Source organism: Nannobrachium achirus, assembly GCF_963921795.1.
Source record: "Nannobrachium achirus genome assembly, chromosome: 6".
Lineage (NCBI taxonomy): Eukaryota > Metazoa > Chordata > Actinopteri > Myctophiformes > Myctophidae > Nannobrachium > Nannobrachium achirus.
In genome coordinates, this window is record NC_137815.1 from 640,611 (window position 1) to 655,757 (window position 15,147).

Here is a 15,147-nt window from a genome sequence, read left to right on the forward strand (position 1 = left end):
CCTTGTCGTTGATTAGTTTTTACAGTACAATTCTGTGATAATGAGTGCTAATTTGTTTGTAATTAGAGCACATTATTTTCTAATGAATGTTAAATAAGTAGACTTTGTTAGGACCCTGATTGGTCTTATAGGACTTATTAGAGTTTGTTGGGACCCTGATATGTTACGTTTCATTCAAGGGGTAATAAAACATCATCCTTATTGTGGCTTTATTCTGTCTTATTCTGTCTTTGTTCTTGTCTAATAAAACATTATAAGTTCTAATTACCAACACATTATTTCTTAATTATGGCTTTATTATGTCTTATTTTGTCTTATTAGTGTACTGTAAAAAAGGGTGGGACCGGAATGTTTTCCGTGCAAAACAAATGCTTGCAATGGATTTAGAATCATGAAAAAACCCTAGTTTGACCCCTCACATGCAACTTAAAGCATATTTATTTTGGTGTGTTTTATCCTGTAGGCCTATAGTTAATTTAATGGGACCCCAACTTTCAGCAGCTGTCAAGGATTCTCCAAGGGAAACTGAATTTCAGTCTTTCTGAGATGTGTTACTAGACACCTTTACAAACACATTGGTGAAGAAATATCTTGGTAAGGAATTTATTCCAGGATATGACACTATTTCTGAAGATATTCACTTCTTATTTTCACATCTGTTGCTTTTACAACCAACTAGTATCTATAACTAAATGTTTTCAAATAAATGAAAAAAAGTGGAGTAAAGTTAAGATGTTTGCCTGTAATGTTGTTGTAATGGAGCAGAACGTGTATAATTGGAAATACTCCAGTAAAGTACCTAAAAATTGCACTCAAGTACAGCACTTGAGTATGTGTACTTAGTTGCCACCTAGAAAATATGATATAAATAAATAAACACTTTCCATACGTCTGTTTCACTGTCCGTTTTATGGAGATGTAGCCAACGTGTATTGCCTGGCATTCTGCCAAGAAAGAGAAGGAGAGAGAGAGAGAGAGAGAGAGAGAGAGAGAGAGAGAGAGAGAGAGAGAGAGAGAGAGAGAGAGAGAGCAGGGGCGTCAATTGGGTATGGCAGGGGTATGCAGCTGCCATACCCTGGGTCCAGAGGGGAAAATAAAGGTTACTTTTAAATATAAATCCATGAATGTCTCTTAACACACGGGTGACTAACCGGTCCTTTAGGCCGATTTTGAGATTTCAAAGTGCAATAACTCTCCCTGTGAAGGTCTCAGAAATTTCCCCTTCCATGACTTTTCCTAAATACTCAAGATATATGTTCTCGTTTTTTTTCCCCTTCTGAAACGTTTCCTAATTATGAAATAAAATACAATTATACCACTCTGACGGTAATTATCGGCAGAATAGACCGCTCTCCCCCAGTTCTCCCCCTCCTAAGAGAATTCACACGTTTAGCGCTCCCGTTGTGCGCCTTTGTTCAAGGTAATGGATCATTTGCATTTCACTGTCAGCTTAGCAAAGACATTAAAACCACTACCTGGAAATGTTTTATTTCATAAATAGTATCAATATAATATTAATTATGAGAATCGCTATGGTGTATATAATGTAGGCCTATTATTATTTTAGCCGTGCATGAGCAATCATTTGCGGGGAGATGATGCTCTTGCTGACCGGGAGAAGTGCGACGCTGCTGCCACTGCACAGCGTGTTTCTAAAAGCTAAGCATCATTTCAGCTAATAATACATATAAAGAACAACTGGGTGATCTATAAGTTATCGGCCAAAATGAATATCTTGTATAGATGTGCCTACACGGCACACGCTGCGCACACGCTGCGCCTGTTCTGTCCGAGTGGAGACGGCTTTTAGACGGCACGCATGTCATGGTGACATGGGTGCAATCAAACAGTATAGGCACCCGACACTTGTGTCCTGCACGTTTAATTTCTAATGGATAATCATTTGCTTTTTATTGTTACATGCCTAAGCAAAAAACACTACGTGAACATTTTACAGAGTGAAGAGAATGTGAATTATCTCTCTCTCTCTTTCTCTCTATATAGGCCTATAGATCGCATCACGCTGCAACGCTTTGTGCCGCGTTGTGCAGAGTTGAACAGCGCGATGGATATAAATAAGTGTCAAAGACTCAAAGTGAACTTTTATATTACTCCAAAGGTGCAGAGATTGTTGACAAAATGTTACATAACGTCCATCATATTGAAGTGGTTTGTTTCTCAACTCAAGTGAAAACTAAGAGATGCACGCAGGCTGACGCAGCACAAACCAGGCGCCGTCAGCGCAACAATAGAGTTGCGCATAAAAGCCGTGAATAAAATACATTTCTACCTTTAAAGTTTTCGGGGTCCGAGAAGAGTAGTCCTATGAACTTGTGTCTAATCCCTGAGTAGTGAGTAGGCTACAGTAAAGCAGAGAAAGACATAAGACAACAACTCCAGGTATGAGGAGTCCTTGTACGGGAGTGGGACAGGACGGGATTTATTTATTTATTTATTTTTAAGATGTGTTGAGTTTTTGTTGAGTTCTGAACGCTTCGGAAAGGTTCTGTTTGGCTAAGTTATTGTATTTTTCGTTTCCTCTTATTTAGCTTATTATTTTCGTTGCTTTATAAGTTGTGTTTAGACCATTCTTTATTTGTTATTTCCATTGTTTATGTAATTTCTTTGTTAACTTTGTGTTGGGCCACGGCTTCGCTCGCCACGGCTTCGCTCTAGTGAGCCTACTGATCAACGTTCTCTTTATAATTAACTAACTTATATCAATTTCTAGTAATAATATTAATAAAGTCGGGACATATATGAAAGCTTTGCCAAACAAATGTTTAATTATATAAGCTCACAAACTGTGTGGCTATGGTGAGCTTGTTGTCCCGTCGTATTTTGAGAGGTCAATTGAAATGCTAATTCACATTTGGAAGACAATAGAACCCCCGCCGGCAGCAGGGGGAGGAGGTGTTGCGCAGCTCGGCCAAAAGGGAGAAAATCTAACGGTCTAAATGAACGGTAAATGCAGGCGGAGGGGTAGTTTTTTCAGTTCAGTCACCCAAGTGTTAACTACAAATGCAACATTTAACACAATGGTCACTTTAACAAGGTATTATAATTATATTCTCCACACTTGAATTCTCCCCATCTTGACAAAATGGTATATCCCCAGGTTCCGCAGGTCAGCTGCATAGGTGCAATGCATTATTGTTAATTATGGCACATTTACTAACATGAACATGAACAACCGTTCCAGGCTGCCATATCAAGGGGGGGGAATAGAATGCATTTCTTAAAATAAATGTATCATGCGTTTTGCTAAGGCATGGCAACATGAATGGTGCTTCGCTCGCGTGCCAGACACCAGTCATGTTGCCATACCTTAGCTTTCTTCTGAACTGACACCACTGAGAGAGAGAGAGATAGAGAGAGAGAGAGAGAGAGAGAGAGAGAGAGAGAGAGAGAGAGAGAGAGTATGATAATTTTTCTTTCTTTTATGGCTACTATCAGACTTTTATGGACCAAGCTATAGAGGGATTCAAAGTAGCACCTTCGATGGAAGATAAAAATGTAAATAATGTCAGCCGCCATCTGTCCAGCATGTTTTATCATGCTGTTATGCTGCTGATGGAAACGCTATGAGTGGAATTATTATGGAAATACTAAAATATTGCCGTTCCTTGTCCTATTCAAATCGGTGGTGGACGTGCGTGCGTGCATTCACAATCACATCTGTTTTTCATGTTTTTTTCACGCACGCACGCAGGCATGCACGCGCACACACACACACACACACACACACACACACACACACACACACACACACACACACACACACACACACACACTGTCTAACAGAAATATTATCCATCAGCCTAACCTTGGCTCTGAATGGAACCAATCAACAGAGAGCACTGAGCACTGAAGCAATCTACACACTCTGTGTGGGTGTGTGTGTGTGTGTGTGTGTGTGTGTGTGTGTGTGTGTGTGTGTGTGTGTGTGTGTGTGTGTGCGCGTGCTTGTGTGTGTGTGTGTGAGTGAAGCAGGTGTCGCCACACTGAGCAGACCTTGATTACATTTGCTATTCTTGACACGCACACGCGCACACGCACACGCACACACACACACACACACACACACACACACACACATATACATTGTTTGACAGATGTGAGGCTAGATAAATTACTGTTAAAATTAAATGAAGATGATTTCTTGTGTGTGTGTGTGTGTGTGTGTGTGTGTGTGTGTGTGTGTGTGTGTGTGTGTGTGTGTGTGTGTGTGTGTGTGTGTGTGTGTGTGTGTGTGCAGTATGCAAGCATTCATGCTTATATTGCTATTTCAATTCATCCCACTTAACCCTTAAGTTCTGTTCAGATTCACTACACCTTCGTTCTGTTCGGGTCATTTTGACCCGGGGGGTATTTGGTTTAAAAAAAACAACACTAATATAAATTTTAACTGAACAAATCATCATGATACATTGACTTTGACTCAATACCAAACAATTCATATGATATATATGGTAAATGTTTGCATTCTTGCTTTGCTATATCACATTAAACACTGAAAGAGCTAGGCGTTTTTAATGATTTAGCTGAAATTCATGTAAAAAAACTACTTTATTTAATACTGGGCAATATTGCTCATGCTTATAGGACAAAATGAAAATCAGACAATATTTTTATGAACAACATGCCCATTAATTGAATACTTGTGGTTCAACAGGACATCATTCTCACATAGAGCTGAACACACATGTGAACACACATGAACGTCACATAATATACACTTGAACGTATACACTAGGACAGGTTTTCAAACACTTTGGTCTCAGGGCACCCCTGTAAACAACATTTTCATCCACAGCACCCCTGAAATACAGTGTTACTTTACAGCACCTTATGTTTATGTAAAATAATGTAAAATTTCCCCTTAGATACAGTACAGTCACAAGGAAAACTTCAGATAAGTGAGGGGTGAGGAGGGGAGGGGTGAGGGGAGGGGTGAGGAGGAGAGGGGGTGAGGAGGGGAGGGGTGAGGAGGAGAGGGGGTGAAGGGTGTGGGGGGGTGAGGGCAATAGGAGGGGGGAGGGGGGGAACGAGGTGTGACTGTGTGTCTGTGTTAGTATACATGCTTTCTTTTATTTCTGTGCATCTGGGGTGGCGGGGGGGGGGGGTGGGAGGGAGGGAGGTGGGGGGGGTTGGGTTGGGGGGTTTGGAGGGGAGGGGATAAGGGCGAGGTGAGGGGGGTTGGAGGGGTGGAAGGGGTTAGGGGGTGATTGTGTATCTGTGTTTGTACATGATTCCTTGCATTTCTGTGCATCAGGGGTTAAGTGTGGGGAGGGGGGGGGGGGGTGCAGAAAAGGGGGGGGGTTCGGAATGGGGCTTCGGAAGGGGGGTGTTAGAAGTGGGGGTGACAAGTGGGGGTGACTGTGTGTCTCTGTTTTGGCATAATACTGTGTATTTCTGTGCATCTGTGCTTCCGGGTCAAAATGACCCGAACAGCACTTAAGGTTCAAAAAATATGAGGGGGGTGTAGCATGGGTGTAGTGCAAAAATATTTTTTTTACATGTTCATCTCAGAAGAATCTTTAAGGCCAGTGAGTTTCAGGTGGAAACAATTTAAACTTCTACCTTTTTTTTCCAAATGAAAATGTAAAACGGGTCAAAATGACCCGAACAGCACTTAAGGGTTAAAGCCACATATACCTCACTGGTAGAGCTCTTCACGGGTCCAAAAACATGTACCGAAATCGAATTGGACCATCACATTTCGACCGATTCTGACCGGTTCCGAAATAATAATCAATTGGCAAAACCAAACCCGAGTGGCCCCGTAACCATTACCTCCGATTCCGACCTGTTCCGAGTTGTATTCTTTTTTTAAGGACCCATACCCTAATTGGACCGTTGAAATTTGTCCCGAATTCCGATTATTTCCAGGATTCCGAGACCCGACACATTCACATCCCTTCAAAAAAGCATGTTTTTTTTTTTTTTAGCTGGAGGAGGGGCCATATAACTTTAATTGGTCGAATTCTCAGTATTGTTGTTTATATAAATAACATCAAGTTAGTATAACAAAGTTTCACCCCTACATTGGCTCAACTTGGTACATTCCACTTCTACACGTACCTCGGCCCTGCCCCCTCCTCTGCTCTGTTCTGTTCAGTGCGTTGTGGACATTCGCTGTGTGCTGTGCTCACACAGGAGGAGTTTCCTGGTAGCAGCTGGATACATAGCCTATATAGGCTAACACACACCATTGTCACAACTCGAAAATGTCACTTAGTGTGTTATAAAATTTGCCTAAAGGTATAAAAGTACCAACAATGTAGAACTACTCTGTTACAAGCAAAAGTCTGGAATTCAAAATGTACTTGAGTAAAAGTAATTACTTAATTCGAACCATTGCCTGCCTGTCACCTGAAATTGACCTCGTCTATTTCCTCAAATAAAACCACACAAGTTCAGGTCAAACAGATTTATTGATGGCCAGGAAAAACAAATAGAGCAGCACAACCTTTTCATAGATTCCATACAGTTTCATCGTTTGGCAGCACAATCAGTGTATTTTGGATTCATGTCAATTTGTGTTATCAGATATTTAACAACTTGAACCATCAATACTTAATAAACTTGACCTTTCACTACTGTCTGCTCTTTTTCCCCCCCTCTTTGAAGACCACTGAAATAGATAGGGTCTGCGCGATCATCGTACCCGGTCCTGGAGGTTACATGGGAACGCTTCGTCGGCTTCGAGTAGCAATTAACTACTTTCTGGCCTTAACAGGACAGCCCATACTGTACATCCAAAACAGAAAAGTCATATCTGATTGCAATAAACAACGTTAGCATCTACCATCTATAGGCCTTCATTAGTGCAACCTTATATTTTGTGCAATACAGTGGCAAACGAAAGGAAATTAAACTTAAAGCTACTTAAAGCTAAGCTATAAGTGAACATTAATATCAAGGTTTGCTTAAATAAAATATAGCCTCATTCTAAAATTAAATTACTGAATTAAAAATTAAATTAAATTAACGAATAAGACAAATAAATACAATTATAATAAAAAATAAGAGGCTAAAGCGTGTGCGCCCTGCTCCGCTTTTCGAAACCTGCCCTAGGTCTACACAAACACAATAACATAGGCAACAAAAAACAAAAAATCGAAAGCAACCATTAGGCTTACATATTGCAGTTCAGGAACATAATCAAATTCACGCTAGCAGTGCTGAGACTGGTCCGACGGTCCTCCAGAGTGCGACCTGTGGTACTAAAAGCAGACTCGCAGCTCACACTCGATGCTGGGACGCAGAGAATTGTTTTTGCCAATCGTGCCATGGTTGGAAACGACTTTTCGTTTAGACGACATAATCGTCTAATCGTGATTTTTTTTAAATAATTCTGATTATTTTTCATAATCGTCATAATCGTTTCCATGTTGAAAAATGTTCATATATTTTTTTTAAAAAGACAAAAATAGTCGAAATAGCAGATCTAAATGGTGCATTTATATAGCGCTTTTATCCAAGGCGCTTTACAGAGATTGTGCATTACATTCACCCATTCACGCACACATTCATACCGGTGGCGGAGGAAACCATGCAAGGCACCAACCTACTCACCGGGAGCAATTAGGGGTTCAGAGTCTTGCCCAAGGGCTCTTCGACATTAACTCAGGGGGAGCCCGGATTCGAACTGGGAACCCTTCGGGAACCCTTCGTGCTCTAATAATGGTTTCTCTACCCCTGAGCTATGCCGCCCCACAAACTAACAAGCTCACAACGCGTCGCATCGCAACGCGTTGTGAGCTTGTAGATCGGCAATTTCCACTATCAATGTTCTTTTTTTTAAGTATAATTTAGATTATGTGTCATAACGAATAACAGTATAAGTCAATTTTAGATTTTTTTTTTTTTAATATAGATATTTTTGGATTTGCCAGACTGTAAACCACAAACTAGTCATTTTTAATCTGTTAAATTGCTAATGCAACCCCCCCTCATTTTGTTTAATTGTCGGTTTTAATGTTATCTGTTCCCTTTGTCTGCTGAATATTGCTTGTACAGACTTAGACTGTTGTTCCACAAACTGCTGGAGATATACTGTTATTCGTCTCAGGTACTCAATTATGAATTGTGAAATATGAATTAAGAATTAATGAATGAAACAATAAACACCTGCTGGTTCATCACTGTGGCTCGTTGAGGAGGGGTTAAGGTGGCCAGACTAGCCGCCTCTTGACACACAAGTTGATAGATGATCTCCCTATCTGCCGGGTCGAACAGCCGAAGCTGCTTGAATTTGGGCGAAAGGAATACACCCCTTGCTTTTCGTGTTCTCTCACAACTATCCGTTGGGCCAGAAGTGGCGCACACCTTCAGAATAGAAGACAATAGAATTAACATAATTCCCAAAAAATGCACCATTGTAAAGCGCTTTGAGTTCGCAACTAAAAAAATATATAATAAAATAAAGCGCTATAAAAATGCAATCCATTATTAAATAACAATAATAGCCCTAAAGGTTCAATATTCCTAGTCCTCGCCTATATAAAAATATGGCTTAGCAAAATAACAAATACATTAGGAATGAATTAGAAATTATAAGGGCTATAGTATACTGTATTAGGCTACATCTCACCTGCGCTTCAGTATCCCGAGGGGCAGGGGATCGGCTGGGCTGATGGTACAGTGGTCGATCACCTTGGTTTTCCAGAGGGCCACCAAGTTGTTAGTAGGATACTTCAACCTAATTTCTTTGGTAGCCTTCCTGAATGGTGTTAGAAACTCTACAAGCATCTCAAGTGTGTACTTGGTTATACGACTCATGCGGTGCATCTCTGCTCGTTCGACCAAAATGGACTGGATGTCTTCACATTCACGAAACAGACTCGAGCATCTCCAGTTTCGTATTCCACCTTGTTTCACATTCTTGCTTTAAAGACTGCTTGAGTCGGAGTTGTAATCCCGAGTGTTTAAAGAAAGTTACAAGACTTTTGCATTGCTCGACACAGGCCCTTACTTGCTGCAGATCTACCTCCTCATCATCATCATCATCGGACTTCTTGAATGTGTGCTTGAGCACAGTATTCAACACGCGTGACACACAGCTGTTGTGCGTCCACTGGGCGAGGGCTGCCTGGATATTTGCTCCTTGATCACTGACCCACACCCACACCAGACTATGGATCTCTTCTGGGCTAAGACCAAAATCAGTCAGTTGCTTGAGCAATTCCGCCTTTACGTTCACAGCTGTCTTCTTTTCTCCGACTGGGAAAGCGCATACATGTACATATCACCTTACTATGAAACTCCCAGTTGTCATCTATGTAATGCAGCACGATACAGGTATAGCTGACCTTTCTAAAATCGTCTGTCCACATGTCGGTGGATGCCCCACATGCCAGTCCATTGGCTATGGCTGTCATAATCGCTGGAAGGAGGTCTGCTCTTTTACTTTCATATTGCTGCATTGTGTGGCGAGATATGGTCACACCTGAGGGCAGAAGATCTTTCGCCTCAACGTTTCCGTGCTGTGCTCCTACGTCCACTAATGTCTGCCAACTCATGGAATGCAGTCGACTCAAACAATATAAATGGCCTTAAATCCTTTACACAGACTTTTGTGCATTTTTCTTTGACAAGTTCCTTCGCCCTTTTCGGAGTTGGATCTGTGACGTATGAAGTAATTTGAAGTAATCAGCCTGGCTTGGCGTGTAGCAGCATGGTACGCATGCGCATTGCGTTGCTTTTGCTAATCTGATCCTAAACCAGGTATACGTCATCACAGAGCTTACACAGCGATTCATGTCGCCGGCTCGCTACAGCACTAACTGATCCTAGGTCAGCCTGAAGCACATTGCTTTTTCTCTGCCAGTCCGCCTCCCCCAATCTCCATCAGCAGGCTTGAGTGAATGCAGCTGGCTGCAGGAGCGCACGGCGCACTCACGCACACAGCCGCTGCACACAAAAAAACACACAGTGATTGATTGAATACTGTATTAACAGTAGGGTTGGGTACCGAAGTCGGTACTTTTATTGGTATCGAATGCATGACGTCGGTACTATCGAGTATCGTTTCACGTAAAAACAAACGGTACCTCTTTTCGATATACTCTTGAACGTACCCGTGGCTGGTCGCATCCGTAACAACATTGAATTGCTTTAGTAAACTTGCGTAGTTGCGTTACTGTGAAAATGGCCCACAACTGAAAACATCCGACAATAGCCAATAATATTATTATGATGATCCAACGTCTATGATGTCCGGCTGTGACACTGTGTGAGCATCGATCGTCACCTCTCCCAGTCCCCACGCTAACGCTATGGACCAGAGCTACTCTTCCCCATAGACTCTCCCCCTCTCCGCTCGCTGCTCTGTCTGGCTTTCACCCTTTCCGTGTTGAAGAAGTGAAAGCCTTTTTCTGTGTCGTATAAAAAAAGAATACAGTCCCGGGAGAGATGTGTAGTATGACGGTACATGTGTCTTTAGTTCCGACCGTCTAGAAAAAGTAATTGATCGGTTGAAACAAACTTTTTACGCATGTTTGTGTTTGTTTCGCCAGTGCAGGGCAGAAACCCTGCCTCTGTGTAACTCCATGCTGTATGCAGTAGACGCGAACGCGCATTCGCGCTCAATGGAGTTGCATTCAGCAACGCAAATTGTTGATGTGAGGTTTAAGAAAAAAGAGAAGCATGGTTTTATTGTCACTACTCAGGGACAAGAAGCAAAATGCAATGTTGTGATCGAGGTGATAATAATAATGAGAAAAACTAAGATAAGTTAAGATGATGATGATGATGAGGGTAATAATAATAACAATAATAGTAAAAATAATAAACCGTCAACAGTATAGCCATATAATAGCTGTATAAAGAATGTGTTCTATTGCAGACAAACACTTGTATATAAAATAGCAGCCATAGTAACAGTAATAGTAGTCCCATCAACTACAGTAAGCCTACTACTTGACATGAAAATGGCTGTATTAGGCGGCCTTAATAACCTATTGTGGTGTGTAAAATAGCCATATAGAAAAACGTTAAGGGTAATCTATCTATAAATGCGAGAAGTCTCTGCGTGTCTGCGTGTGTGTCTGTAATCCGCGTATCTCGAGAACCGTTCGTCCCACCGGCTTCAGATTCGGCACGCGCGTTCCCCGCCGCGGCACGGAGTGCAGTGCCGGGCCTCGACCCGACCCGACGCGCGGTTTTCCCTAACCGGCGCGAAACGTTCGGAATCTCCTTATGCGGGCTGATTGTTGACATCAGGCTGTTCCGGAGGAAATCGGCGCAAGCGCTGACTCATTGTGACATCACCTCATCAAAGGCTCTGACATCACGTACGCCACATGAGTCAACAAAAAATCTCTGTGAGTGTGTATGTATGTATGTAATCCGCGTATCTCGAGAACCGTTCGTCCCACCGGCACGCGCGTTCTCCATATATGGGAATAAAATGAATGCCCGTATGACATCAGAGTTTTCCGCAACCGGTACTGTGTGTGCAGAGATCTTCATATATGGGCATAAGTGGACAAAGACAAACCAAACAGATGGTCAAAACGGGTCCTATGACAACAGGTATTTTGGGGTTTGCATTAAAGGGTGGGGCATTCATGGGATTTGCATGAGAGGGTAGGGCATTCATTCCCTATTTCAAATTCGGCACGCGCGTTCCCCACCGCAGCAGGTAGTGCAGTGCAGTGCTCGGCCTCGACCCGACCCGATACACAATTTTCTGGAACCAGCACGAAAGGTTCGGATTCTGATGTCTGACATCAGGATTTTCCGGAACTGGCACTGTGTCTGCATAGATCTCCATATATGGGCATAAAATGGATGCAGACAGACAGATACAGATATCTCCATATATGGGCATAAATGGACACCGGCAAACAGATGGTCAAAGATCTCCATAAATGGGCATAAAGTGGACGCAGACAGACAGATACAATATCTCCATATATGGGCATAAATGGACACAGGCAAACAGATGGTCAAAACGGGTCCTATGACAACAGGTATAATGGGGTTTGCATTAAGTTTGTCTCCTCCTCCATCTGTTTGTCTGTGTCCCTTTATGCCCATTATGGAGATCTCTGTATCTGTCTGTGCCTCCGACTGTGTTGCAGACACAGTGCCGATTCCACCTTTAATGCAAACCACATTATACCTGTTGTCATAGGACCCGTTTTGACCATCTGTTTGAAAAAGCGACAGAGATCTCATATATGGGCGTAAAATGGACGCAGATAAACAGATATCTCCATATATGGCATGTATGGGCATACAATGGACGCAGAATCACAAAGATCTCCATATACGGGCATAAAAGGGACACAGACATACAGATACAGAGATCTCCATATATGGGCATAAAATGGACGCAGATAGACAGATATCTCCATATATGGGCATATATGGGCATATATGGGCATAAAATGGACCGAGAACTATAACTGCAGTGATCTCCATATATGGACATAAAATGGACGCCGACAGACAGACAGATACAGATATCTCCATATATGGGCATAAATGGACACAGGCAGACAGATGGTCAAAACGGATCCTATGAAAACAGGTATAATGGGGTTTGCATTAAAGGGCGGGGCATTCATTCCCTATTTACATTGTTCCGAGTTGGCCAGGTCGGGCGGCCCAGCTTCTAGACTATCTATAAATGCGAGAAGTCTCTGCGTGTCTGCGTGTGTGTCTGTAATCCACGTATCTCGAGAACCGTTCGTCCCACCGGCTTCAGATTCGGCACGCACGTTCTCCGCCGTGGCGCGGAGTGCAGTGCCGGGCCTCGACCCGACCCGACGCACGTTTTTTCCGAAACGGCGCAAAACGTTCGGAATCTCCTTATGCGGAGCTGATTGTTGACATCAGGCTGTTCCGGAGGAAATCATGTCATTGTGACATCACTTCATAAAAGGCTCTGACATCACGTACACCACATGACCCCACACTCCTATGACAACACGGGCATATTTACATTGTTCCCGAGTTGGCCAGGGCGCCGACTAGACGCTCGGCCGCCCATCTCCATATATGGGCATAAATGGACGTATCGGCGCAAGCGCTGACTCATTGTGACATACAATGGACGCAATCTCCGTATATGGGCATAAAGGGGACACAGATACAGCGATCTCCATATATGGGCATATGGGCATTCTGACATGACTTCTGCTGACTCAAAGACAAACAGGCAAACAGATGGTCAAAAGGGGTCCTACAGAGATCTCCATATATGGGCATATTTACATTGTTCCCGAGTTGGCTAGGGCGCCGACTAGACGCCCGGCCGCGCATCTCCATATATGGGCATAACGGGTCCTACAGAGATCTCCATATATGGGCATATTTATATTGTTCCCGAGTTGGCTAGGGCGCCGACTAGACGCTCGGCCACACATCTCCATATATGGGCATAAATGGATGTATCGGACACACGCAAACAGATGGTCAAAACAGATCCTATGACAACAGGTATAATGGGGTTTGGTATAAAGGGCGGGGCATTCATCCCCTATTTACATTGTTCCCGAGTTGGCCAGGGCGCCGACTAGACGCTCAGCTTCTAGGGGTAATAATAATAATAATAATAATAAATAAAAAAAATCGAAAACAGTATAGAAACAGGTATCGTATCGATTCAGAGGTGAACGATACCCATCCCTAATTAACAGTTTGCAAAATTGCAACAAATGAAAAATAAAATACAAAAAACAGTACAATCATTACGGGTCCTCTCGGATCCACTCGGGTAATAATACACATGATGATTACAGTCCCGTGTTCCGAGGTGTTCCGAAGGAAATGCGTCCGGCTCCGATTGATTATGATAAAACACTGATCGAACTCGTTACGGGTCTCTCGGGTCCTCTTGTAATTTTGGGGTCGGGGCCCCCGTGAAGACCTCTACTCACTGGTCTCTCTCTCTCTCTCTCTCTCTCTCTCTCTCTCTCTCTCTCTCTCCCTTTAAACACAGTTAATCTGTCTCTCTGTAACCTTATGTACATGACCTACCATGTCTAACTTCATGTATAGTACATACAGTACCTGACTTACGGATGTGCTGTTTCAACTCTTCGGTGTTTAATGCTCTTTTCCTGCAAACGAATTGTGTTTATTTTCCTGTTTTGCCTTTCTAATTTTTACACCACTCCACCCCTAATTGCGCATGCGCTAACTACTTGCGCATGCGCTATTGGGTTGAAACTGTTTCCGGTTTGGTGTTTCCTGCCAAAGTGTAGTCCGTTTTGAATACAAAATGACGTAGGAGCCCATCCGGTCTAGACCGGATCAAACGATCCGTTTAGTAAACGAAGGCCTGGTGACACAAGGTTAACTTTCATAGGTAGATGTAAACTTCAAAGTCAGAGAAGCTCATACAATAGAGGGTATGCACATGCATAAAGTGAATGGCATATCGAGTGGCAAAGTGAGTGACAAAGTGAGTTTAACATCGTTTAACGTCGGGGGCACGGTGGCGCAGTGGTTAGCGCTACGCCTCACAGCTAGAAGGTCCTGGGTTCGATTCCTGCTGGGGGACGCTGTGGGCGCTGGGGGCATGTTCCTCCCGCCGCGTCATCAGCGCCCACACCCTAGGAGGGGTTGGCGATAGGGCCTTTCTGTGTGGAGTTTACATGTTCTCCCCGTGTCTCCTAGGGTAAATGCCCTCACAAAAACATGCAGTAGTCCTGGTTTCTATACTACCTCCCCCTAGCCAGCCAGGTGCTCCCCAATTCCCCTGGCGCGGCAGGGGGAGAGCAGAAACCAGGACTACAGGTTAGGTAGTTGGCACTGGGTGAGAAAATGGTTTGCAAAAACTGTGGGATAAAAATTATAGTAAAAAAAACATTGTTTAACGTTGTTTATGCAAACAGATAGGACTTTTCTGTTTGGGTGAATGGGCTGTCAAGGGCAGAAAGTGTTTTTTTTTTTGCCACTCGGTCGCCGTTCCCACATAACTTCCGGGTATGATGATGATGGCACGCGCATATAGGCCAGTCAATCTAAGCCCAAAAAAGGCCCAACCCAAAAGAAATTTCAATGGTAATCATTCAGGGTTTTTTTTCTTTTTTTAAGATCCTTTGGGTCATCCAAATAACATGGGGTTTGAGTTTGGGTCCATTCATTTACTATACAGGAAAAAAAGACCCACCAAAAAACCTTCTT